This window comes from Rattus norvegicus, chromosome 17, assembly GCF_036323735.1.
Source record: "Rattus norvegicus strain BN/NHsdMcwi chromosome 17, GRCr8, whole genome shotgun sequence".
Taxonomy (NCBI): Eukaryota; Metazoa; Chordata; class Mammalia; order Rodentia; family Muridae; genus Rattus; species Rattus norvegicus.
Genome location: NC_086035.1, coordinates 35,966,150 through 35,993,702, shown reverse-complemented (window position 1 = coordinate 35,993,702; position 27,553 = coordinate 35,966,150). Strand labels below are relative to the sequence as shown.

The 27,553-nt window shown below is 42.8% G+C and overlaps 2 long non-coding RNA genes across 4 annotated transcripts in view; one reads left to right on the top strand and one right to left on the bottom strand.

Moving 5' to 3' along the window:
- Positions 1-27,553, bottom strand: part of LOC134482707 (uncharacterized) — a 372,018-nt gene that overhangs the window by 320,248 nt on the left and 24,217 nt on the right. The window lies entirely within an intron of this gene.
- Positions 1,922-9,115, top strand: LOC120097905 (uncharacterized). 3 transcript variants are annotated; one of them, XR_005495782.2, is made up of 4 exons: positions 1,922-2,651; positions 7,029-7,409; positions 8,391-8,511; positions 8,880-9,115. It is a non-coding gene; the product is annotated as an uncharacterized LOC120097905 (long non-coding RNA). The 3 variants fall into 3 exon arrangements; XR_010059161.1 differs by lacking the exons at positions 8,391-8,511; positions 8,880-9,115 and adding an exon at positions 8,064-8,197; XR_010059160.1 differs by lacking the exon at positions 8,391-8,511 and having other exon boundaries at positions 1,923-2,651.

Genomic DNA, 27,553 nt, shown 5'->3' with positions numbered 1-27,553 from the left:
ATATTACATGTCTTTCTCTTAAAGATCATTTTCTTGGAGAGGAAAACGTAGTCAAAAGTGTGATGGATTTTATTCTGATGGATGGGGGTGGGAGGGACTCGGAGGGTAGCAATTGCTGTCACTAGTCAACACAGCCCAAGCACCGAGGAGTGAAAGGAACAATAAATGGACAGTGTACCTCACCGTTCTATGATCCTAACAAGGTGTGAACTGGCAGAGTCAGGCTGAAGAAAATAACTTGTGACTCATAACCTGGTGTCTGCCTCCTTTTGGTGTCTTAAAGTTTAGATTCCATAAATACTCTGAATTCTAGTGTCTCCAGGGCAGAATTGCTTAATTTAAAGCTACACACCCCATCAGTACCTCCTCTGATTCTACAGGTTAGAAAACTAAGGCCCAAGAGATTACCGATGTTTTCAACCGACTGCTAGCAGATCGCTGACATAGCTATGACAGGGCCTAGAACAGTTTATTTCCTTCGAGCAGTCGTAGACCCGCGGGAGGGAAGCAACTGATAAAAGATCCACAAATCCTTCTGCTTCACAGAGCCACCCTCACACAACAGGCAAGATCTGCACCCTCGCTTTAGATTCAGAATTATTTGGGGTTTAAGCCAGGAAAAAAAAGACGTTCAGTCCCATTTTTTATGGTTTTCTGGGGGGCCAACACAGGGGTGGTAATCAGTGACAAGCTGTCAGCAGTTCTGCCTCAAATGCAGGCAGGAAGCAGGGTGGCAGTTAGAAGAAAGGAAGACTGGGGGTGAGCAGAAACTTCCCATGGTGCCTGGAGAGATGAGCAAGCTGTTCTCTCAGCATTTCTTTTGGACCCAAGTGACTTGGTTCCTGGGCTCCCAGAGAAATATGTGTTCTCCATAAGGAAGTCTCTACCTGCTTGGTAGAGATCACTACTCAACTGGCATGTTAAAAATGAATGGTTACTTGACTACCTACATTTCTACTCTAGCAACTAGAAAACTGCAAACAATGGTTCAACAATTATATGTGTTAATATGATTATTGCTAATGTGGCTGTTAGGAATGTAGGGTTTTAACACCTGACACTAATTGAACAGGAATGTCAACTGGTGTAGCCACTGTCAAAATCAGTATGAAGCTTCCTCAAAACTACAACTACAGCTACCATGTGATCTCGGTATGCCATTCCTGGGTACATACTAAAGGGAATCTTCTACCCGGACACTGGCATCTTCACGTTTATTGCAACACTATTCTCAAGAGCCAAGACCAGGAATCAGCACTCATACTGATTCGTGGATATATATGCACAATGGAATTTTATTCCATTGTAAAGAACCAAAATGAAACTGTATCCAAGAACTGGAGACCACTGTGTAACAGAAATATGCCAGACTTAAGGGAGTACATGCTCACATGTGCAGAATCTAGAGTTTTCTTTGTGTGGTGTGGGGGGGTGGGAAGTTGGGGATAGAAAGGTCACTACAATATGGGAGGAAAATGACTTAAGGGAGGAAAGGAGGGGAAACAGGAAGGTAAAGGAGGAGGGTAAAACATCACACTTTCTCTCATATACATGGTCTACATTTAAGGATATACATATATATGGTATAAGTACAAAAAGCAATTTGGCAAGAACAGGGTGATGACCAAGAAAGGGAATGAATAGAAGTGGCATGTGGGGTGATAGGAGCAAGATGTAACTACATTTGTGTGTGTGTGTGTGTGTGTGTGTGTGTGTGTGTGTGTGTGTGTGTGTCAAAATGAAGCATATTGTTTTGTAAATTTTAACTTAAAAGCTTAGGTAAAGAAAAGAACATTGAAAACAAAAGCTATGAACCAGACCTTGAGAGAGCCTATTAGAATGCCAACATCTTGGCTAGGTTTCCTCTGTTATTGCTAATATTTACAGGGAATTTAGAGAGCAGTGAATTAGAAAAACAAAAATGGGAAAAGCTTATCCAGAAATGCTGTGCTCTATAATAATATTTAAGTTGTTCTTTTAATACATCTCCCTAAAACTAATAATATATATACTATTTAAATTTAGCAAGTTACTAGTAAATTACTCTAAAATATTATTAATGCACATTTACACATATTCAAATACATACATGCACTCACCAAAAGAATTAGATAGAACTTTCTGGAAGTTATAGTAGTTTTTTCCATGAAAAGAGGGAGACATGTCTTTGCCATCATTGAATAACATCTGTGTTGTAGATTTTCACCCCACATACCTCTGCTGTTCCTCACACCATGACCATGCCTCCTCCATTACTGAAGTGTATGAGGAAATGCAATTTCCATCAACTTTTGTCAGAATGGAGGATCCGTTGATCCTTGGGCCTGCTACACAGAGTCTGCTACGCTTGCTGATAAAATTTACAGTCATCCTAAATACCGATTGTGTTTAGGTACCAGCTCTCTCAAAATTCTCTGTGGTAAGACCTGCCCATTGTGTAAGCCATTGTCACAATAAGGAAGAAGGGTGAAGATGTATGAAGTAAAAACCATAAAGAAATAGATGGAGGGAGGAACTGATCGTCAAGAGACAATGGAGGAAGAAGGCGGAACAAACCAGTTCAAACTCAGCTATGGCATGACGGGCAAGAAGCTGATCCCAGGGAAGAGAAATATCACCAGTGGAAAGCAGATGGGAGAAAAGAAGCCCAGGTAAGTGGGACCATGCAGTTCAAACAAGAGGGAGGGACTCAGAGCCAAGCTCTTTGGCTAGACAGTTGCCAATGGAGTAAGCAAACAGGAGGCGGGATACCAGCCCAAAATCCCTACCACACATTCGAGAGAGTTCCTTTAGGGGTGGATACAAAAATGAGCAGTAGAATAGCCATGGCAACAATACAGCTGGTGTGGTAAAGAACCATCCATGTGCCTGGGCCATTGGTTGTCTATATGAACTAACTCATCTGAAACCCACAGGAACCCGAGAGAGAGTACATGGTTTCAGGGTGTAATGTCCCCTACAGGCTCATGCAGTCAAATCCTTGCTCCCCAGGTGGTGGTGCTGTTTGGGGGACAGTGTGGACCAAATGGGAAGGTGTGGTCTAGGCAGAGGAAATGGCTATGGTGGTGCAGCTTGTGGCTGGTAGCCCACATCCCTTAGTTGCCCTAACTTCCTGATCCAGGCAGATGTGAGCAAGCTCCTACAACTATGCTTTTGCCACCATGATGACCTGTCTCAAACTGTGAGCCAAAAGAAGTCCTTCCTCCCTTAAGCTGTTTCTTACTGGACACTTGGTCATACGGGGAAAAAAAGGACCTAAGGAGGATAGGTGTGAGGATGACTGTCACCATTCTGTAAAGCTGGCACCCAAAGCCTTAGAGAATGAAATGAATGCCAAAGGCACTATTCCAACTGCAGCGCTGGGGGTGAGGTAGGTGTGCAAGCACAGTGGTTTTTCTTTTTATTACACAGTGAAAAGGCCACTGCCTTAGGCTAGGAGGACTCACCTCCTGGACAGAGATAGAACAAGATTGTTAACCGGTGGGCACCCTTTAGCCCTTACACTCCTGCATCAGTTGAAGAACCAAAATCCATACATGAAGGTCACTCCTGGGATGACCAGACAGTCAACGAGAAAAGTCCATGCTAACCAGTACGCCAAGAAAAATGTATAGAATGGACTGTGTAACCTTGCATGGCAGTTACTATAAGAGGCTGACCACTGGCCCCAGGGATACTGGGTCTAACCACCAGAAGCTAGATTGTGATCTCTTTAGAAAAGAGGTTTTCAAAGAGTGAGCCGAAAGCCCTTTAGGAGGGGAGATCATGCCACTGAAGAAGGTCCTACATGCAATCAGTATGACTGTGTTTGTTTGCACTTGTTTTATTTTCCATATTAGGATCCAAAACTCAGGATCGCCAGTGTCCTTGGTTAGCCCTCTAATAATGTTAACACTGATCTATCCCATACCCAAAGAGTTATGTATGGGAAGAGAGGAGATTTGATTAAAAGAAGAGAATAAGTCCTAGTTCTCTTATTGTCACCACCACCGCCACTGCTACGGCCACTACCGCCACCCCACTACTACCATCATCGCCACCATACCACACCACACCACCACCATCACCTTCACCACACCATCATCACCATCATGCTGGTCTGGAACTCTTAGGATCAAGTCATCCTCCCAAGTAGCTGAGGTTACAGGTGCCCAATGCCATGCTGACAGCCAGCAGAAATCCTCAGAGAGAACCCAGGTCTGTTATTTGACACCAAGTGAGACAGGCCTCTTTGTGGTACATTTCTGGTTTGCTGAACCATTTCCATTTTCAGATAAAACCCACCTGACAGAGTTGAGCACAGCCAAAAGTGCTTCTACCCACCATTCCAGTCTTTCAGACATGCCTGCTGGGACTTTGAGCTAAAATACCGGCCACTGTCTTGTCTTCCTGAATGATGCCCTTCAACTGAGATTGCTCAGGAATGCACTTCCGGGCTGAGCATGCACAGGACTATGCTTGCCTCACAATTGCTTCCCTGTGTAAATATTCAGAGACTCCCCAATAAAATCCCTATGTTTCCTTTGTTGGAAAAGGACATTGCTTGGGGGTGGGGATGGAATCCTGGCTTCTCCTTACCTAGTTACAGACAGTAAATCTTTCTGCACTCTTTAACATCTTGACTAAACTTGTTTGGCTTTGCACACTGTAAGATGTGAGCCACTCAGTGTGTCTGTGCTGCTGACAACCTTGCTGTCAGCCCAGTGGATGCTGATTTTGGACTCCTCTGCTCCCAGAACTTGGAAGAAACACTTTTCTGAGGCTTTAGGCTTCCCAGTATGTGGTACGTTGTTAACTCAACTACAAGGCACACACATTTACATAGGGGATGTACAGACTTAATATGTAAGTATTAGGGGACAAAAGATTGATAGAATAGTCCTGAAGGAAAAAGGACCAGGGAAGGGAAGGCTTGAAGGGGAAAGAAACAACCAGGCAGCCCATCCTCACACTGAGCTCAGTTCACACTCTTCTTTCAAGGATAACCTTCACCTGAGAGTTTTCCTTTGCTGTGAAAAGAGGTATAAGATTGCACCTTGCAGAAGGAAACAAAATGCTCGCTTGTTTCAATTCCAAATGTAGAGACACACCTCCCTAAAAAGAAAGCCGTTAACTGTCCAAAATGATGAATGGCTACAGTTCTTCCCCTAAGACAGCAGCCAGTGGGGAAGGAAAATGGAGAAGGTGAGCTTGCTGTGCACCCAGCTGCCAGTCAACATCCCCGAAGCCAAACCGCCACAAGAGACAGTGGCTCGGTGGGACTCCGGCTCACTCACTGCTACTGCTAGATCAGATAGAACCGCACTCTAGCCACAGCTTTGCCCTGTTCACCAAGCTCTCCTAAACCACACTCCTCCACACTGTACCTCCCCTAACCAGTTAAGTGTCCTTACAAGACAGGATTCCAGCACTGAAAAAGCATTATTAAAAGGCAAGGGCTTCTCCTCACCAAAATAGGAGTTACCATTAGATATTAGAACCAGCAGCAAAATGCTTTAGGACAAATCGCTCTAAGGGAGATTGCTTCCGTTGTCAAGGACACCCCTGTGAGCCAGATCCAGTCACTGGGTATAGCCTGGCACTCTCGTGTTTAGAACACCCTGGGTAGTTTTTGTTGATGGGGTTGTTGTTGTTGTTGTTGTTTATAGACGGGATCTTCCTCTATAGCCCAGACTGATCTCAAACTTTCTCCTGCCTCAGCCTACTGAGTGCTGGGATGATAGGTGCCTGCCACACCCCTCTTTCCTTGTTTCTCAACAGCAATGAGACACTCCATCTAAACTACCCTCAGTCTTTGGAATATAAAACGAAGAAGCAGTAGCTAGAGAGGAGACAGGAACCTAGGCTCTGGGAGTTCTATTTGACCACGGGGGCAGGTGACTTTGTCCGGAGTTCCAGGGTCTTAAAGAAGATACAGGCTGGAGAGCTAATGCTGCAAAATGTAGGCAGGTGGGGCTCTGCCTCCGTCTAGGCAGACTCACTGGAAAACAGCCCCACTTCAGAGGACTTGAACTCCTGCGACTGTTTCCTGACAGATTTTTCCAACCATCACATTACCAAAATGAAAATGTAACAGCTTGCAGCCACTGCAGTATACTTAAGATGTAATAATGGAAAATGAGACGTTATTGATTGGGGAGGGAGGAGAAGTAACCACAATGGTGTCATCAAGTCAGAGAAAGAAAGAAAATGAACAGATGAATTCTTCAAGACTGAGATACAGTTGCCACCCACTACAGATGGCAGAGTTCTGTGGAACAGTCCCCAGACAAAACAAGATACACAGGAAATATGCGAGGCAGTCCTCTGAAGAATACTCCATGGCCTTTGGATCTTAAGGGAATTCCACAGTCTCGAGTGTCGCACAGCTTAAACTTCCACACTGGATCCATTCTGCTCGCAAGAATACACACAGACTCACAGCTACTTCCCAAATGTGTGCACGTGGTTTCCTTTCCACTTCCAGTGAAACAGTGTGCGATGGACACCAGCTTAAAAACGATAAACTAGCAGTACTTTTGAGGAGAGACTAACGTTAAATATAGCACATCCTCAGAGAAAGAACCTGGAGGTTCATTCCACATGAAGCCCCTCCCTTCCTCTTTCTCTCCACTTATTGATTTATTCATTTATTTTTTTAGGCAGGGTCTCACTGTGTAGCTCCACCTGGACTGGAACTCACAGAGATCTGCTGCCTCAAGGTCAAAGGCCTGCTCCACCATGCCCAGATGACTGCCCTCTTTCTTCAGGCTCCACACTGGAAGAATAGAATTAAGGTTTCAGAGATAGATACCTTCAGACATGCAGGATTACTTTCCCTACACTTGCAGCCACGTGTACATCTGTTCACCTTCTTAATCCATTTAAATCAGGTTATTATTCGGGTTGTATTGGTTTGGAGTAGTTCACCTCTGACTTGCGAAGGCTCCTAGATTCTAAGGTAGGTTAACATCTCCTCATGTATATTATATGAATTGCAGATATGAAACTCCAAATGTTGTAGCTCAGCTCTTCCCTGTGTTTTCTAGGTTATACAGAAAGTTCTCAGTCTGATGTCACAAATCATCAAGGAAATGCAAATGCTAATCCCAACCACAGTGAGCTCCCAAACCTGTTGAAATGATTATCATTTAAAAAAAAAAATTCTTTAAGACAAGCTTTTTTGGAGAAAGTGGAAAGCCTCTTGGTGAGGCTGCAAAATGGCGGAACCACTTTTGAAAACAACATAGAAGAGTCTAGGAGAAACTAGAGCTAAAACTACCATGGAATCCGACAATCTAACTCTTGGTGACTTACTCAAAAGCACTGAAATCTGAATCCCTCAAAGACATTAATGGCTACCCCCCAGATTACTGCAGCCATATTGAAAATAGTCAAGATGGTCAAGGCATCAAAACGTTCATCAACAGGTAAGTGGACAAAGAAAATGTGCTCTGTGTGCTCTGTGTGTGTGTGTGTGTGTGTGTGTGTGTGTGTGAGAGAGAGAGAGAGAGAGAGAGAGAGAGAGACAGAGTATGCACACATAAACACACAAAAATAGAATTATTATTTCACCTTTAAGAAGAAGGGAGTTCTAAAAAATCTAACCACATAAGCAAACCTGGTAGACACTGCGCTAAGAGAAAGAAACCGGCAGACAGTCTAACTTTGTTGTATGAGGTATGTAAGTAGTCAAAGGCCTGGGATCAGAGTGGGATGCTGGCTCAGGTAGGAGGAAGAAATGGGACCTACCTACCAACAGACGTTCAGACTGAGTTAAGCAGATGAAAGTGGCCTGCGGGCTGCTCTGCAGTACTGGCCAGTTCATTGTGTCTACTGCTAGCAAGACTGTATTGTCCACTCAGGATTTAAGGGTTTTTTTGGTTTGTTGTTGTTTTGTTTTGTAACTAGAAAGGATACCTGTAGAACAGTAGAAGTAGAAAATGTTTTCTTGGCAAGTTCTTGCTCTGTGCATTTTTTGTGAATCAAAAAACAAAAAATTGTCAAACATAAAGTTGTTTGTACCTATGTTACTTCAGAAAATACACTAAATTGATGTAGTACATCTTGAATTTTCTTTTAAGACAGGGTTTCTCTATGTGTAACCCTGGCTGTCCTAGAACTGGCTCTGTAACAAATCTGGCCTTGAACACCCAGAGATCCGTCTGCCTCCCTCCACCTCCCCAGTGCTGGGATTAAAGGCATGGGACACCATCAACAAGCTTGAAATCTTGAATTCTTAAAAATAAGATATTGAAGAGGTGTGACTACTGAAAATTGCTTCATTTGTTTACACTGATTTAAAGAAACTTTAGGTTTAAATTCTAGGATTTAGCTTTCCAGAATAAAGATTAATTCATTTGTACCAATGAAAAATGACTGATTCTTAACTTGTTTTTTTTTCCCCCAAGAGTGTCCTATGTAAAAAGAGACCACCATATCCTAGTGACCAAATTTCTAACAAGAGCAATTTAAGGAGGAGAGGCTCACTCTGTTCATGGTTTAAGAGATACAGTCTATCAGCCCTGGCAGGTACGGCAGCCAGCATCCATGGTGACAGGGACATATAGCTGGGATGGACTCCTCACATGTGCACAGAAAAGGAAGCTAAGAGCTGACCAGAAACAGGCTGAGCTGTGAAATCTCAAGGCCAGACCCCAATGACTCACTTCCTGTTGCAAGGAACTGCTGCCTAAAATTTCCACAACACCCCAAAACAGGACACCAGCTGAGAGCAAGGATTCAAAGCCATGCACCTCTGTGGGGAACTTCGCACATTCGGACCACAACAAAACCTCAGTCAGTTGTGTAGCCAAGGCAGAGGGCAGCCTAGAAAAGAGACATAGGTTTTAAGAGCAAAACATCGTTTACAAGTCTACTCTTCTCTTCCCTTTATCTAGCATGTCATTGTCAACACTTCTAAAACTGATTCGCGCTAAACAGAGGCAACTTGTTTTGGATCAGACACATCTGCTAAGAGTTCAAGTGGCCTTGGGCAGGTTGTCCATACCCTCAAAGGCTGAGTTTTACATTAGCAAACTCCTTCTCCGTTATTATACATTTCTTTAGGTAAGAATGAAATGGGAATCTAAAAGTGCCTCCACAGTCGGGCAAATAAAAACCCAGCAACAGGAAACCACTCGCAGACTCCTCTTCCTCACCTTTACGTACCTTAGAGAACTAAGTTAACATTGAGTACACCTAAAAGGGGGAGGGGCTGCCTTCTCCATACTGACAGGAGCCACACCCAGGAGACACAGCTGACTTTGCTCTACCTCTGCTGAATTGTAAAGAAGGTTTCCCGAAAGTCCCCTCGCCCATCTTCCCACACGGTCAGTAATGTGGCCAGGTGTTCATTGTTGACGAAGGTTGCCTCAGGTGGAGCAAGGGGAACACTGGGGCAGAGTGGGAGGCAGGTGAGCCGGCTTGTCAGCATGAAGCAACGGTTCCTGGGATACTTCTATAAAGGGATTCCTTTTGGATGCCCTTTGGGCAGAGAGAGAAAGATTGATTCTGTCTGACTGTCAATCTGTCTGTCAGAGAAGAGAGGCTAAGTTGACGCCAAAGTCAACACAGACAAATTTAGTATACAAAATTATAGGCTATATTTTTAAAATGCAGGAAAAGACATATGATGCCAATGGGTGGTTTTAGTCCCAGAGGGAGTGGGAGCGGTGAGTCCCAGATGAACTTTTCTATCTTTGTCTAACTTAGACATGGACAGTGATGACCTTTGGGTACCCTGCTAGACTTCCTCATTTCCAGCAGTTCCCAGAGGCACTCAGAGAACGCCTTTAACTACAAAAGTAAATACAACTGAAAACAGACTGGGCATTTTCTGGTGGAAAAGATTCTGTCCGGTAGGTAACTATCTCCTCCTTGGGGACGTTCTCCAGATAATGCAGAAAAAAATTAAGACTCTTCAAATATCCCTTTAATGGCCAGAAACAGCAAATGGCACCCCCAAATCTTCCACTGAGTATTCATATGACGACTAGGCGTTCATGGCCTACTACGGGTCAGATTGCTAGAAAATGGGACTCTGAGAAACACAAAACTGACATCTGTCTTGCTCACCCTTTCACCTCTGCCCTATTTCAACTCCCAACAAAGAGGCTTTTCCTTCAATGGGCGCCCCCATCACTCACAAATCTGGCTTTTGCAAATTGGTCTGTGGAATGTGTGGTTTGCCCAAGGACAAAAGACTCCTTTCAGTTCCCTGAGATCAAGTCTGGAATTCTGAGGAGAAGCTAGCTTTGGGGGCTCTGCATGGAAGGAGACAGACCCGCCCAGGTTGGTTCTACGCTGATGGTAAGATCTGTTCCAAGAACCTCAGGCCCACCGTGCCAGGATTATAATGGCATTAAAGCCAGTCCTTTCCTCTCTGTCTTTAACTCCTGCCCTCCTTTCCAGCCTGTCAATTAAGAATGCTGCGTTTGGTCTTTCTGTCTTCTGTGGAGCGGGGGAAGTGGATAAGATAAAGAACCTAGTCAAGTGAAGCTTGGGAAGGAGAAGGGTGGCTTTTAATTTTCCTTCCTTGAATGAGCTTTGAAGTCTGTGCTATTCATTCAGCCACAGTGCCCTGTTCTACAGTGGAAAGCACCTTTTACAGGTGAGGTAGAGAGTCAAGGCTGTGATCCATTTCCTCATGAAAGGGCTAGAGTAAATTCATAGAGCCAGTGCCTCATGCACTAACTTAGCAGTTCCTTGTTACTACTGTCTTGGAGACAGATAACACTCCCTTCAATGTAAAACGATGTAAATGTTCACCACCTTCACTTCCGGGTCACCTGAGTGCCTATCCTAATAATCTGTAGATGAGCCATGTCAAAGGACAGCCAGGATTGTATTTCTGGGTAAGACACCTTCCTTAGGATACCGTCATGCATACAAATCCACCGTGCTAAACACATGGGAACAGACCACACACACACACACACACACACACACACACACACACACACACACACCCTGGCCATGCCCAGCTAGTCATGCATATTCTAATTTTAAGAGTCTCATTTCAGTCTTCCTGCCCATGAAACTGCCAATCACACAGTATTCCTTAAAAGACGTCCCTGCCTGTCTGTGCAAGGCTGCAACTAACCAAAAGGAGGCATCCGCTGCTGGAAGGAGAAAGGAACTGCCCCTCACATCCATGAGAAAAGCAATATGGAAACACTGCCTAACAACACTGCCACCAGCGCTGCCACCATCGAAGCATGAAAGACGAGAATAAGAGACATGAATGGTGACTTGAGGTCGACAGGAAATACGATGTTTTATGTGACAATCAAGCACTCATATCCTCCTTCCAGCTTCCTCTCTTCCATCTTGCCAAGGGGTTCAGCTTCCTAAGAGGTCTTTGATAGAACAGAGTGCTGCTGTTTCTAGTCAGCAGATGTAACACAAAACCCCATGGACCATGACACGACACAATCTCCAGGCTGACTAATTTTCTTAAAAGCATACATGGATGGCGGTTCTGATAGCTTGGAATATAAATTGTAGGAAACAAAATAGAATGCATGTGGCAAATATGCTACATTATATTTCTACAAACTGCAAGCTCTCCCACGAATAACACAAACAGCCAGGTAGGGTAGTACAAGCTGAGGTAAAAGAACTACCAAAAGTTTAAGGCCAACCTAGGATACATAGTCTCTAATTCCAGGACAGGTCAATCTACACACACACACACACACACACATGTATGTGTGTGTGTGTGTGTGTGTGTGTATGTATATATGTATGTATATATATTTATGTATGTATATATACATACATATATATCACACTATATATATGCATGCATGTATGTATGTATGTAAAATAACTCAGGAGTAAGAGACAGGTGAATTTTAGTGAATTTGAAACTACCCTGGTCCATACACTGAGTTCCAGGTCAGTCAGTGAGACCCTGTTCTTAACAAATAAATTAGAAATGAGAAAAATAGTAATATCACAAACAATATGCCTTTAAACAACATGTCCTTTAAAAAAAGAAAATCACCTCGAGGGCCTGGAGAGATGGCTTCTTAGTTAAGAAGGAATGCTTCCTGCCGGCAGATGGCCCAAGTTAGGCTCCCAGCACCCATACTGGACAACCACCTACACCTCCAATTCCTCTTCTAGCAGCCACACTAGCACACACAGATCCACACACAGACACATCTGGACATATGATTAAAAATAACCCAAATAAATCTAAGACAATCAATTCCGAAAGTATAATGATATCAAACAATATTGTTGCTATATAATCTCTACTCCTTATATAGGAACTTGGGTCCTTAAAAAACCCTGACCAACATTAGAAAGTTATTAGAAAGTTATCCTAGCCTCAAGTTGGGTGTGGTAGCACAAAACCTGTAATCCCAGCACTCAAGAGGCAGGGAAGAAAACTGCTGTAAGTTAAAGGCCAGCCTGGTATAAATATGTAAATATCAAGTTCTAGGCTAGCCAAGACAGACCCAGTCTCTCTCTCTCTCTCTCTCTCTCTCTCTCTCTCTCTCTCTCTCTCTCTCTCTCTCTCTCCCCTCTGTGTGTGTGTGTGTGTGTGTGTGTGTGTGTGTGTGTGTGTGTGTGTGTATTTCCCTCTGAGAAAAAAAATTTTGAGAGTAATGTTTATCTCAGTCTCCAACCCTTCCTCTCGATGTAAGGGCACACTTATATCCTGAAGATAAACCCTGAAGGAAACAAGGCATTCCAGAACTACCTTTGTGGTGAACAGAGTAGTGACCCTACAGGACTGCAATGAGTCTTAGAAAGCGCTCTGAGTACCCTAGGGAGGAAGTGCTAAGTCTGCCCCAGTCCTGCACCTCAGGAAAAGACCTCCCTAGGTATCCATCCACCGCCAATCCCCCCTCCTGTGGCACCTCAGCTGACTCTCCCAGAGCATGGGCACTCCAGTGATGAGAAAGCTTTCATCCAAACAAAGTCGATTTCCATCCCTAGACACACTCTTCCTTTAGCCACAACTACCCACGTATTAGTCTTCCATTATAAAATAATGCCCTGCTTTCAGACTCCCTCTCTATTTTGGTACATCTTTTTAAAGCAAATGGCACGCCATTAAAATGCATTTGTTCCATTGAGTCAGATTTTCAGACTCATTATGATGCTCACTGTTGACACAATAGCTCCTTCAGACACACAACAATCTGTCATAAAAGACCCATACTTGGATGGATGACAAAAGTGTTTTGCAAAAGCTGGCTTCTCAAAGCAGTTGCTGTCAGACATACATTAATATCATCCTAGTTAGAGCGTATTTATTCTAGAAAGTGCACACCATTTAAATAGAAAATTACTTCATGAGCTATTTCTGCAAGTTCAGTCACTTCTGAGATGATGGTGATATTAGATATTCACTAACACACATGTGGAAGAACCAGCAAAAGACTGTAACCTGGATACCCTACCAGGGCATTCCTTGCTCAGTGTTCCTTCCTGTGACTTCCTGTGTACCAAAACCCAGCACATTTATTGTATTCTCATCCTCAGTAAGCATGGGCCTGGGGTGGCAGAGGAAGTGGTTCGGTTCAGTAAAGTTCTCCCTATGCGAGCATGAGACCTGAGTCTGCCCCCCAGCACCCATGTAAAATCTGGGCATGGTAGGGTCAGCTTGGGAGCCCAGAGCTATGAAGGGAGAGACAGGCAGATTCATGGCATCTATGGGATGACATTTTAGAAGAATCCGTGAGCCCTAGGTTCCAGGAGATGCCCTGTCTCAAAAAACAAAGTGGGTGCTTCATTAGGACTGACATCCAAGGTTCATCTATGCCCTACATATGTGCATACCCAGCAGCATATACTTAAACCACCATACACATATCACACATGCACACACACACACACACACACACACACACACACACACACACACACAATTTAGGTATTCAAAACATGTTTCCGATTTCATGTCACATTTAAGTGAAGGTTCTTCTTGTGTCCCAGCAAGGAAGCAGTTCTTGTGCAAAGTCTGCCAGGTTCAAAATACCAAAGCTGGGTCATTTGTTATAGAATAAGACTTAAAATAAAAATGTGATCTCCTCCTCCGAAGTGTTAAAATGAACAGTGAAAATAGAAAGATGACATATCTTCATGGGGTGAGGTCATGATTTATTCTTAATCACTCTTGAGAGAATGGAGATACAATGCCAATATCTAAGGCCAAATTAACCCTACAGAAAGAGAAGGAAAGAACAAAATATAGTTCAAATTTTCACTTCTGTAACATTTCAATCGCTGTGATGTCTTTTTTCCCCTTAGTGTAATTTTGGTTTTTGTAGTGCTAGGCAAGAAACACAGCCTGCCATATCCCCCAGACTATACTATTGTGTAAATCCAAGGCTGAGCACTCATGTGTGCAAATGTGTGTATGTGTGTGTCTGTGTTTGTGTGTGTGCACTCATGCACACGCACATGTATATGTATGACTCACTCACAGGCACACTCACACATGATTTGGTTCAAATAATTTGAGCACCTCTCACATGTTTAAAATTTAAAACAAAAAAGAACCTTAGAGAAAAAGTCCCAGGGAAGTAATATGACATCTCCAAAACCACACACCCAGTTAGTGAATGACAACATAGCAGATAGAACTTCCATTTTGGATTGTCAAAGTCACAGATCTCCACTTTACATATGATCCTGTTCTGCCTTACAAAGCCACGTGTACCCACAGGTGCTCAGAAACACAAAAAGAAGAAACAGCAGGAGAGTCAGTCCGGGCTTGGGAGAGAGAGTAGTATGTTAAAGTTTATCACACATGCATGAAAATGGTAGGTGGTGACAGGATGAGAAAAGACATGGAAGGAAGAAAAGAAGAAAAAGAGAAGATGGGAAGATGGCTCAGTGTGTAAAACGATTGGTATGCAAGTATGAGACCTCACGTTTGATGGCCAAGCACCAAAGCGAGCAGAGCAGGAGGATCCATGAGGCTCCGCTGTGAGCTCGATGGGCAAGTCTCAGATCTCAGAGACCTTATCTCACAAAAAGGATGGTTAGCTCTTGAGGAATGACACCCAAGGTTGACCAGTGACCTCCCTACATGAGTGTACCTTCACATACGTGCATATGAATGTAAACAAAGACAAAATGCACACATTAAAAATAATGAAAAAATAAGAACAGAAAACTAGAAGTTTTCTAGAAGTACAAAGGCAACTCATATGCTTTGTACCTGCTAGTTAGATCAATTTTGAAATCAAGCATAAAACTTGGTATGTAGATCTTAATTCAACAACGCTGTTACTTTATTTGAGATTATATTTTTAGTAACGTCACCTAGTAATTATCAAAACTGTGGCAGGGGCTTTATAATATCATTTAACACTTCTGAAAAACATAAACAATCATCACTGAAGGGTGACACTTGTCACTTGGAGTGAATGGATGATGTGAGCTACCAAGTTTCTCATTCTAATGTCCTATCATGCAATATAAAAAAATTCTACCGACTACCACTGTTGCAATTAACAAGAGCAGGAAAATATCTGTAAGACTGATGGGGGAAGAGGAACCCAAGGCATTCTTTTTAGTGTGTGTGTGTGTGTGTGTGTGTGTGTGTGTGTGTGTGTCTGTGTGTCTGTGTGTCTGTGTGTCTGTGTGAGTGTGTGTGTGTGTAAATTATATTGAGAGAGGGCAAGCATCATGGCACAGGCCTTTAATACTAGCACTTGGGAGGCAGAGGCAGGTAGATCACTGTAGATTTGAGATTAGACTGGTCTATTTTTAGTTCCAAGACAATCAGAGCTATATTGTGAGATCCTGTCTTAAAACTCCTAGATAGATAGATAGATAGATAGATAGATAGATAGATAGATAGATAGATGGATTGTGCTTAGGGAGCTAGAGATGGCTTTAGCATGCACATTGGTTGGCTCACAACTACCTATAACTCCAGCTCTAGGGGATCTGAAGCCTTCTTTATCCTCCGTGGGTACCAACACACACATACACACACCCATACACAAATACACAGATGAACACATAATTAAAATCTAAAATGAAAGCCAGCATGGTAGTATGTATACACTTTAATCCTAGTACCAGGGAGGCAGAGGCAGGCAGAGCTCTCTGTAAGTTCAAGGCCAGCCTGCTCTACAAAATAAGTTCCAAGAGAGCCAATGCTATTACACAGAGAAACCTGGTCTTGAAAAACCAAAAATAATATAGTAGCCTGGCATGGTGGTACATGACTATCATCTCACAGTGAATGCTTATAAAACTTGAGAAATGAGGCAGCCTGGTCTACATAGTGAGTGACAGGTTAGCCAGGGCTATATAAGAATCTGCCCCATCCAAAACTATCAATTTTCAAAGTTATGGTCATAGTTTATACTAGCATAAAGTTAGGTTGCAGGGAGCTGAAAGAAAGAATATAGAAAGACCATATATAAACAATTTTAATAGGCCTGCCAAGATGGCTCAGAAAGTAGTCACTTGTTGCCACGCCTGATGACCTGAGTTTGAATTCCAGGGCCTACAATGGAAGTAGAGATCCAACTCCTGCAAGCTGTCCTCTGACCTCAACACATGAGTGTGACTCACCTAGTAATAATAATATAATTTATACTTTAAAACGATTTTATAGATGATTTTGATGGTGAAGAAGAAGGAACTGAAATTCAAATGTTGAATTTCTGGGATAATTGGCCCTATTCTATGCAGCATATCACAATGAATTTCATGTAAATTAGAGTCAAATTAAAGGAAATGAAAAAAATAGGAAGGACAAGCAGACAAAGTGACTCTCAAATGAAAAAGACTGAATACATAGTGTATAAGACAGTAGAGCAAATCCACAAATTGATCAACACTCTGAGCATAAGAAACTAGCCCAGACCTCCATATCAGCCGTTTCCATATATGGCTACACTGCCTCACACGGCACATACAGGGCACTTTCTAGACAGAGGCTGCACAAAACTAAGAAAAAAAAGCGCACAACATAGAAGAAGTCGTAGAAACGTGTCTATAAACCTGGCGAGTGACAGAGAAAAATCCTCATTTTCCTAGTAGTCAAAATATCAATGAAAACCAACTAGTTTTGGTTTTCATTGACAAACTGGCCAAAAGGCTTTAAGAGATTACAGATAAAATTGGTGGGGTCCTGGGACAAACGGGCACACTCAAGCCCATAAGAGGACAGGTTGGTGCTGACCTTCCAAAGGCCTATAAAATTGCTTTAAAAACGTGATTATGACCCAACAATTTCACTGCCTGCCCTGAGGAAATAATTAAAAGTGTGCAAAAGCTATATCTATAAGGATAGTCATTAGAGCATCATTTACATAGTAAAAGAAAATGTAAACAACTCAATGTCTGACAATAGGGAATTAACTCAACCTGGCCGAAGATACAGGTCTATACAACTCAATACTAAACAACCATTACATTTTGCTTTGAGAAGAATTCTCAGTGCCCTGGGGAAATGACCACAATGGTCTGATAAGAAGAAAACCAGTCAATTGATGATTACAATTGTTACTATGTGTATATCCCCTGCTGAGATGGATACCCCAAGATACCCACCACAACTTTCTCCAGAGTTATGGGGTTATTGGTAATATTAACTATCTTTATTGCCTTTCTCCTACAGATCCAAAATTTTCAACTTTCATGTATTAATTTTTTTCTTTAAAAAAAATCATCACTATAATCAGCATTAAAAGGGCATGTCAAGATATTTCTTCTGGGGCTTGAATCTAGGACCCTTCTATACATGCCAGCAAATGTTTTAACCCCCAAGCTACAACCCCAGAGACACAAATAAAACTTTTAATATACTACTACATTAAGTTGTGATCCAGTAATAAAATATCAAGTGAAAGATACTGAGGATTCAGGGGATGAGGGCTAGAATTCAGATCTAATATGCTTTTTTTTTTTTGTCCCTAAAATCGTCTAAATTTCATGTATGTGTGTTCTATATGTATTTGTGTTTATGTGTCTGTGTGTGTATGAGTGTGTGTGTATGTGTGTGTCTGTGTGAGTGTGTGTGTGTGCCTGTGTGAGTGTGTGTGTGTGTGTGTCCGTGTGTGTGATTTGCCTATGTGGCGCGTCTAGTGCTCTCCAGAGATCTGCCTGTCTCTGCTTCCCCAGAGCTGGAACAACTGCTACCGCCTGCCCAGCTTAGGTACAAAGGATCCAAACTCAGGTCCTCAAGTTTTCAAGGCAGGCACTTTACCAACTAAGCTATCACCCCAGCCCTGAAGAATTCTTTGAAATGGAAGAGTAATGATGATAATTAGAAAGGAAAGCCAATGAATTCCCATTATCTGTCATCCTCCACCCTGACCACCTCAGGAACACATCCCAGACATCTCATCACCCATGCATAAATATTTTAGCAGATTCCGCTAAGAGGCAAAGAAAAACTCTCTGTCATCACTGCTATTGTTTAGACATTATCAAAATAACATCACACATCATAGCCCCTAACATCAAGTACCATCGCTGCTCCTATTAGCCAGACTGTATCATAAATCTTTACCTTTAATGTGCCCAAACTGGAACTCAAATAAGACATACAGCCTTGACATAGGTTCTCCTCTCTTCCTTTCCCTCCTTCAGTATTTTTTGCTGGGCCAGTCTGAGTTGCTTGTGTTTAGTTTCCCAGGGTCTGGATTTTTCTGGAAGCATCCCTGTGATGTGGGAAGCATGCTTTTCCTGTGTCACATCTCCTGAAAATGCTCACCAGGCTTGCAGGCTTAGATGACTCAGGTTTGACTGTCTGCTTGCTCGCCTGTTTGCTTGCTTGCTTTGTCTTAATTTCCTCTGTTCACCAAGCTCTGGTATTGTGTAGTTCCATGAATCTTTTTACGGTTAGCTCTCCTTTTGAAAACTTACTTCTACTAGTAACTACTGCACTGCTCCTTAAGGATTGCCAGACAATACCATACCACAGCTCCATGCCATGCACATCTTCGGGAATGGCTTCCAGACAGAAGTTTCTCCTTCACTTTTGGGTTGCGCCGGCATCCAAGTTACATGGAGCAACTGGGATACATATGGTTTGTTTCACGTTATTTACATTTTCCAACCTAATGCTCAAGTTCCCAACATGAAGGTAATCCTTACAAGGTGTGAACCTGCCCCTCAGGCTCCTCTTGCTGTGCAGGCAGCCTCTAGAAGGTGAACTGGGGCTTCCAAGGCAAGGCACGCCCTCACTGAAGACTTGGAAGTTATGGAGGACAGGACTCAGGGATGAGGAGGCAGCTCTGTGGTTGAGTGCATGCTTAGCATGGCCCAGAGGCCAGTCATAGCACTTCTAAATAAATAAACAAACAAACAAACAAATAAACAAACTATAACAATCACAGGACTGTAGCCTGTCTTCCAGATAAACCATTCTAGAAACCTCAGGGATCTGGTACACCCTGCCCTCTCCTGCCACAGAGCTCTTCCAAGGCCATTTCCCCAGCCATGAATGCTGTCCCTCTCACCTCCCGCTTAGTTCCTATTCCCCCTTCTGACCTCACTTTACACTCCGCTTTCTTTGGGAGGCTTTCTCAGTCCCCAAAACCAGGGTCACTGCACGTCTCATGCTCCCCTGCTTCAGAGCACTTGCCACAGTCTGTAACGGAACTCAGCTATAACTGTGTCTGGGCTCTTAACCCCCTTACTCACAAAACTGCAATCGTGCTAGAACAGTTAGTGGCCAGGTCTGTTGGGGCAGAATGACTCAGACCCAGAGCCCAGCCCTGTGCCAGGCACACCATAGCTTCCTGGTGTGCAATTACACACTGAAACCAAGAGTGAATGGGTACCTCTGTATTTGGTTACTAACACTGTTTGTTTACTCCCTTTCATCCAAGGGGTATTTACTGACCAGAACAGTGGATGGGTCCAGCAACATGCTAGATACCGGGGATTTTGAGCTAATGATAATCTAATCTAGCAGGCGGGAAAGTAAACAGACCGTTTACAGTCCTGTCCTCCAGGGAAGGCAAAGGGCGGCCCGGAGCCTGTGTGGGCAGGCGCATCTGAGTTAGAGCAGAATGCCCTGCTTGGTAAGAGAAGTGGTTCTTTCTGACACAGTTGGGCCCCACCAGAGAGCAGAGGAAACATCACTTTTTTAAGACAATCATTTTAGCCAGACCTGGTAATGCAGCCTGTCATTCCAACTACTGTAGAGGCTGAGGCGAAAGGATTGCAAATTCACGATATACGTGAACTAGAGACCAGCCTGAGCAACTGAATAGACCTTCGCTCATAATCAAAAAATATAAAAGGAGAGTTTGGGGCTAATCCCCATGAAAGAACACCTATTTATTTTATGCACAGCTCCAGGTTTAATCTCCAGGAACTGGAAAAGAAGACAGTCAATTCAAGTCAAGACAGGTCTGTTGTTTGTTTGTTTGTGTTTATTGCTCTTTATGTCTTAGTTTTTGTTTTGCTTTTGGTTTGCAAAGGAGTTGGTTTGTTTGGCTAGGTTTTTGATTTTTTGAGATAGGGTCCCCCATGCAGCCCTGACTGTCCTGAAACTGACTCTGTAGACCAGGATAACCTCGAACTGACTATATTTTAAATGATAGAGTTTTGTGCCCCCAAAATGGCTTGAGGAAGCTACCAGTGACAAGTCTCAGGCCATGAAATTTATAACTCACACTTAAGAAATTGAGACAAGGGGCTGGGGATTTAGCTCAGTGGTAGAGCGCTTGCCTAGGAAGCACAAGGCCCTGGGTTCGGTCCCCAGCTCCGAAAAAAAGACCAAAAAAAAAAAAAAAAAAAAAAGAAATTGAGACAAAGGGAAGGCAACAATAGACTCACAGTTACCTCAGGCTCTTTGTCTTGGAGCCAACCGACTGGGAGTCAAAAATAGTTCAGAAAAATAAGGGGGTTAAAAAACAGGCACCAACTCTCTCTTGTCATCTCTCTCTAAATGCTACAGCGATGCTATTGCCTAACTAACAGTTTTATATTGTGTTGCACATGGTGAGTTATGGAGAAATGATTGAAAGCATAAGATATAATTGTCTGGAGGAGATATTCTCAACCTGTGGGTTGTGACCCCTTTGGAGACCACATATGATATCCTGCACAACAGCTACTTACATTATGATTCATAAGAGTAGCAAAATTACAGTTATGAGAGAGCAACAAATTAATTTTATGGCTACTACAACATGAGGAATTATATTAAGGGGTCACAGCATTAAAAAAGTTAAGAACCAGGGCTGGAGAGATGGCTCAGCAGTTAAGAGCACTGACTGCTATTCTTCCTGAGTTCAATTCCCAGCAAGCACATGATGGCTCACAACCGTCTGTGACAGGATCCAATTCTTTCTTCTAGCGGCTCCGAAGAGAGCCACAGGGTACTCACATACATAAAATAAATAAATAAATCTGTGTAGGGTTTGTGCAAACATCATACCATTTCATACAAGGGCTCTGAGAATTCATGGGGTTCAGTATCTATGCTCGGTGCTTTCGTGAGGCCACAGAGACCATTTCCCACACACCGGTTCATTGAGAGATTCAGAATAAATACAACCGCTCAGCCTCAATCCATCACCTGAAGCAGCAGCATAAACTATTGTGTGGAACCAGTCAATCCATCAACGTGAGTATTCTTCTTGCATAAATGTAACTACAAAACCAGGAATAAATTGAGTAAAACAGTTCTCCAATCTGTTTTTCTGGGGCACTTAAGTTTTGTGTTGGTTATTTCCTTGTTGCTGTGACCAATTACCGACAAGAAGCAACACAAGCAGCTGGTGAGAGGAGGAGTGAAACGAAATCCCCAGAGCAAAGTAGCTAGCTACGCTAGCCAATAATGAGCTACGGGTTCCAGTGTGAGATACTGCCCCAAAACGTAAAGTAGAGAAGAATGGAGGAAGATACCCTATGCCAATCCTTCATCTCCACATGCATTCGTACACATCGATGTACAATCTGCACACAAACAGTGGTTTAAAGGAGAAAGAATTCATCCTGGTTCATGGTTTAAGGGAACACAATTTATCATTTCAGGAAGGTGGAGGGTAGAGCAACACGGGGCTCCATGGCCGTAGGCTACTTGCTCACGCACCCGTGGACCGGGAAGCAGGGAGCCCTAGTAGGAAGCAAGACCAGGTTATAACCCACTTCCTTCATCTAAACACCACCTCCAAAGAGTCCCACAACCTCCAGAAACAACGCAGCCAGATGGCACCCAAGAGTGGATATAGTTTATTCATACTTGCATCCCTACTTTTTATCTCAACTCTAGCAAAAAACTAGCAACTCGATCTGGGAATAAATGAACATGTGTGATGTGTGGGGTTGAAAAGCCTTTAACATTATGTAAGTGATGTTGACAACAGATGTTTGACCACAGATTAATGGCTCAAACTTGGACACTTCTGAGTAACATCAGGAAAACCTTCACAGGCACATGGACAGTCTTAAACAGTCATCTATGATAATGTTATGTTAAAGCAAGTGTGCCAGACAGGGTCATACATACCTGTAATCTCATCACATAAGCTCCTAGGAGCACTGTGGGAAGACTGCTTAAAGTTTAAGGCCAGCCTTAGGTAGAGTCAAACCCTGTCTCAGTGAAACAAGCAACCAAGTAAAGACAGCCAAAATCATTTGTCTACGCGAAAACACAAAGAGATTCTACTACTTATCCAAGAGAGTGACTAAAACGTAAAAATTAATGCTATCAAGTATGAGCAAAGCTGTGGCAACACATGGAACTGCCACAGAGACCGGGGGAAGTGTAAATTGGTACAAGCACTTTTGGAAAACTATTTGGCAGCATCTTCTAAAGTTTAATATATGCTCTCTGTCCCGGCAACTCCATCTCATAATAGGAACGCACGCATATGTTCAATAAGAGACATTCCACAAGGATGCTGGGTAGTGCATCAAATCATCACACCATGTGCCCCGAAAGTACACAATCTTTGCCAAATAAATATATTTTTTTAAATTCAAAATAAGAATGCTCCCAGCAGTAGTGTTCCTAAAAATAGCTGGAAACAACCCAAATGCCCCCCAAGAATAGAAGAAGGCAGCATGGCATGTTCAAAAAAGCGAGTGTCACACAGCAAGGACATGCTATTGCCGCATGTCTGAGCCTCGCAAACAGAAAGCTCTGTAGGGTTCCAGTGCAATGGGGGACAGTGGACCTTTCCATGGACGTAACCAGATAGCATGAAGTTCCTGACAGTATCTGCCCTATGGAGGGCTTGTAACTCGTTGGGCACAAAGTGAGAACCAGCACTCTCCATCTAAAGAGTTAATCTTGTGATAAATCATGGAAAACAAATTTACAACTATGCACCCTTCTTTATGTATTTTATACCTAGTAAAGAGGTTATAAAAATATATTCAAGAGATGATATTTTCTTATCTTCCTTTTCTTGTGCAAATTGTGAACTTGGCATGCTGACACACAGCAAAAGAGGGCTAAGAAGATAGCTCGGTGAGTAAAACACTTGCCAACCAAACCTGATAATCCAGCACCCACATCAAGGCCTGACACAGTAGCATGTGTATCTATAATTCCTGTAGTCGCACAAGAAAACAGGATGTTTAGGAACCAGCTAGCAGGGCAGACAGTAACAAGACACTGTCTGAATCCAGGCAAGGATCAACATGCCAAGGTTATCCACTGACTGCAACACATGCACTCTGGCACACATGTGCCCACATCCACATCTACACATACAGGTTCACACATGCATGCACACACACACACACACACACACACACACACCAAACACAAGTTAGTGAGTTAGTCAATCAGTTAAAATATAAAACCCTGAGAACTTTTGCTTTGTTGGATATTTTTAAAAGAACAGTTGGAAGGAAAAAAAGAGAGATTGAGTTAGTGTTGAACAATGATACCACCTGATCTATGTCCCATCAAATCCAGGCACCAGAAGAGGAATGTGGCTCAGTAATGGAGTGCTTACCTAGCATGTAAGAGGCCCCAGGTTCAATCCCAACGCTACAAAAAATAAAAATAAGGAAGTCATATGCTCAAGTTTAGCTCCCAGTACCCCAGACTATGATCTAATTAGGAAAGTTGTTGAGGGAGTAATTAAGTTAAAATAGAATGAGAGTGGACCATAATCCAAAAGAGCAGACAAATTTGTGAGAAACAGAATTTAAACATTATCTCCTATAAAGGAAAGGAATGGGGAGGCAGAGGCCAGCTATCTGCTACACAAGAAGAGGCATAGAAGCAAACTTTCACTCTCACACATTGGAAGAAATCTTGGACTTGTAACCACCAGAATCTGTATGGGAAATGCTTCTGTTGTCAAAGCCACCTGATCTGTGGCTCTCTGCTACGCAGCCGTGGCTGCCTGACATACCGTGTGTTGTAGAAAGTGTCCTGATTCCTGCATGTGCTCTCAGACCATTAGCTCCCCAAAGGCCCCTTAAATCCACCAGATTTAAGTTTGCTGGGACTGGATATAGCTCAGTTATATCTTGTCTACCATGTACAAAGTCCCCAGGTTCAAGCCCCAGTACTGGAGGCAGACAGCACATCTCACTCTGAACTCTAATTACACATTAGGGGTGGGGTTTTAGCTCAGCGGTGGAGAGCTGGCTTAGTCACCAGAGCCTCAGTCTGATCCCCAGCACCACATAACAAACAGACTTCTTTTGAACTTCCAGACTTGAGCTCTCTGTTTCATTGAGGAATGGATCACTCCTCATGCTCAATGCTTTGTTACTTCTTTTGTTTTTCTTGGATGTTGTTGGATTGGGATTTGTGGCAAGAGAGCCCTCGAACAGCTAATTTATACCCCCACCCATTTTCAAGGTCTACCTTTGCTCCATCCACCAATAGCCAGAAATCAAAGAAAAGTGCTGGTTTCGCTAGAACAATTATGTGTGTCAAGTACCTGTGGTCAAAACATAAAGAACACCCTCTTCTTTTCAGAAGACAGATAATTGCCTTCCAGCAAAAAATAGAGGGAAAATCAGAGGGGAGAGAAGTGTCATAAAGATGGGGTGGACACACTAGCTTATCATGTAACTCAATAGGATATCAAGTCTCAGCTCACCTTCGGTGAATGTCATCTATTCCCATAGCAGGGCCACAGTCTTGCCCCATCATGTCATCCTGAGCCTACTGGCACAGAAAATGCAGTCCATGCCTCTAACATACACACCAACCTATGCATCATACAGATTTAATTCACGGCGGCAGATCCTACAAAAATAATTCACAATAATTTGTCAGAATTAACCTTTTGGTAAAACATAAATTTGTCTAAGTTTAAAGCACTTGAAAGGGGTGCAGGGGTCCACTGGCATTAGCCAAATGCTGCATCAGCAAATTAACAAAAGCAGGAAAGGACCAGCGCTGAATATAAAGACTGTCCCGTTCCCTTCATCTTCAGCGCCATAAAACAGAAGCTGCCGGTTCAGCACAGGCAGGCAGTGAATCACCAGCAAGTACCCCTTCCATGGTTAGTCCTAGAAATGTCAAACCCTGTAATTAACGACAGACCCTCACAAGTCTGCACACTCAGTTCTACAGCAACAAATGAGGAGTCTCAACCCAGCCTTTTCAAATGTTTCCAGGCTCATGATTCTTAATAGTCAGTAGCCACGATCTCACAGAGCACAGAAGAATCCCAATCCCCACTGGGAGGTTTCTGCGTTGGAAGTGGTTACTGCACACTCAATTTCCTCCAAGCACTGGCCAAGAGCCTGCACTCTTATTGTTCTTTCCTGAAAGAAAGGAATCTGGCTAAAATCAGCATTTTATTCTGGATATTTCAACAGTCATCACTATCCAAGATCTTTTGAACATTAAGTTTTTATGACCAAATACGAAACAAAACTAATCCAAACAAGGGCCAGTGAGCTTGCTTAGTGGTAAAGGCATTTTGCTGAGTTAGATCCTCAGCCCACATGGTGGAAGGACAAATTCCCAAAAATTGTCCTCTAATCTTTACATACAGGCTCAAACACTAGCACATATGCATAGTCACACAAAAGCACAAAAGACGAACAAATTAATTGATAAATAAGTATAACTTTAAAATAATTTTTTAAATAAAGTAAAAAGGGTAGGCACGACGGCACACACCCTTAACTCCAGTACTAGGGTAGGAGAGGTTGGTAGACATCTTATGAGTTCAAGGTCAGCCTGGTCTTCATAGGAAGTCCAGGTCAGCCAGGGACACATTAAGAAACCCTGTCTCAGGAAAAGATAATAATTAATTGCAAAGTAAAAACTTTGAAAATCGGGCTGGAGAGATGGCTCAGAGGTTAAGAGCATTGACTGCTCTTCCAGAGGTCCTGAGTTTAATTCCCAGCAACCACATGGTGGCTCACAACCATCTGTTATGAGATCTGATGTCCTCCCCTGTTGTGTCTGAAGACAGCGACAGTGTTCCCACATACATAAAATAAATAAATAATTCTAAAAAAAAAAAGAAAAAACAAAAAAAAAACTGAAAAATCTGGGATTTTCCTGCTAACAATAAGTAAGAATTGTTTCAGCATTTCAATGAGTCCAGGAAAACCTGAAAATCTATGTAGTTTTCATAATTTTATTATATGAAATGGAAATTACAAAAACTTTAACATGGATGAGAATGCTTAATATTTATAGAATAATCAACATTTTTTGATGCTTTGTTTTTGTTTGCAGGAGGGGGTGGTTGTTCATATCGGTTGGTTTGGTTTTATTTTTTGAGACAGGGTTTCTCTCTGTGTGGCCCTGGCTGTCTTGGAACATGCTACATAGACAAGGCTGGCCTCACCTAACTGCCTTCCCGGTGCAGGGCTTAAAGACATGCACCACCACTGCCTGGTGAATATTTAACATTTGTATGGAAAATGCTTGAAAATATAGACACCTAGTCAATCCAAAGACAACAGTGGTGAATCAAGCCCTTCAGAGACATTTCAGTCGGATTATTATGAAACATTCCATAATACTGATTTCATTTTCCCTTGGATATCTCACCCAAATGAGAAAAGCAAACATATAAAAGTCACTTGGCATGGATGCAGCCATCTTGAATCATATCCCCCATGACTGCCCCTGAGCTTCTCCTCCGTACTTTCCCAACAAACAAGGTAAAGGGGTATAGTTAGCAAGACTCATCCCTAGCCCTCGGAGATGAAACTCACTCCTTGGCAAGTCACTCAGCACCCATAGGAAGAGCTACCCTTGCTTGTCACAAGCCACAAACCTCTGGGATGAACCACCTCAAGGTGTCAATCAAATGTTGACATCTACTGAACATTCAACAGCTCACGACCTAACCAATACAAGTGAGGAGCCAGCTCTTCCTTCATTTGTAGAAAGACACTTGAAAATCTATGCTAAATGCATCTGCCCACTGCTGTCAGGACCTTCTAATGGAGCTTTAAGGGAGAGTAAATAAAGCTTATGGCACCAAGGCTGATGGCCAGCTCTCTCTATTCACAGTTGTAATTAACAATGGACTACATTAATTTATTGAATAAATGAAGTCCCTCTAAGCTAAAAACTGCGCCACTGGTTGATATCTTCATCATGTACCCTAAAATAAGAATCTTAAATCTATGCTCAGCAACCAGAAAACAAAAATGAGACTGCTTGATGAAACTAAGA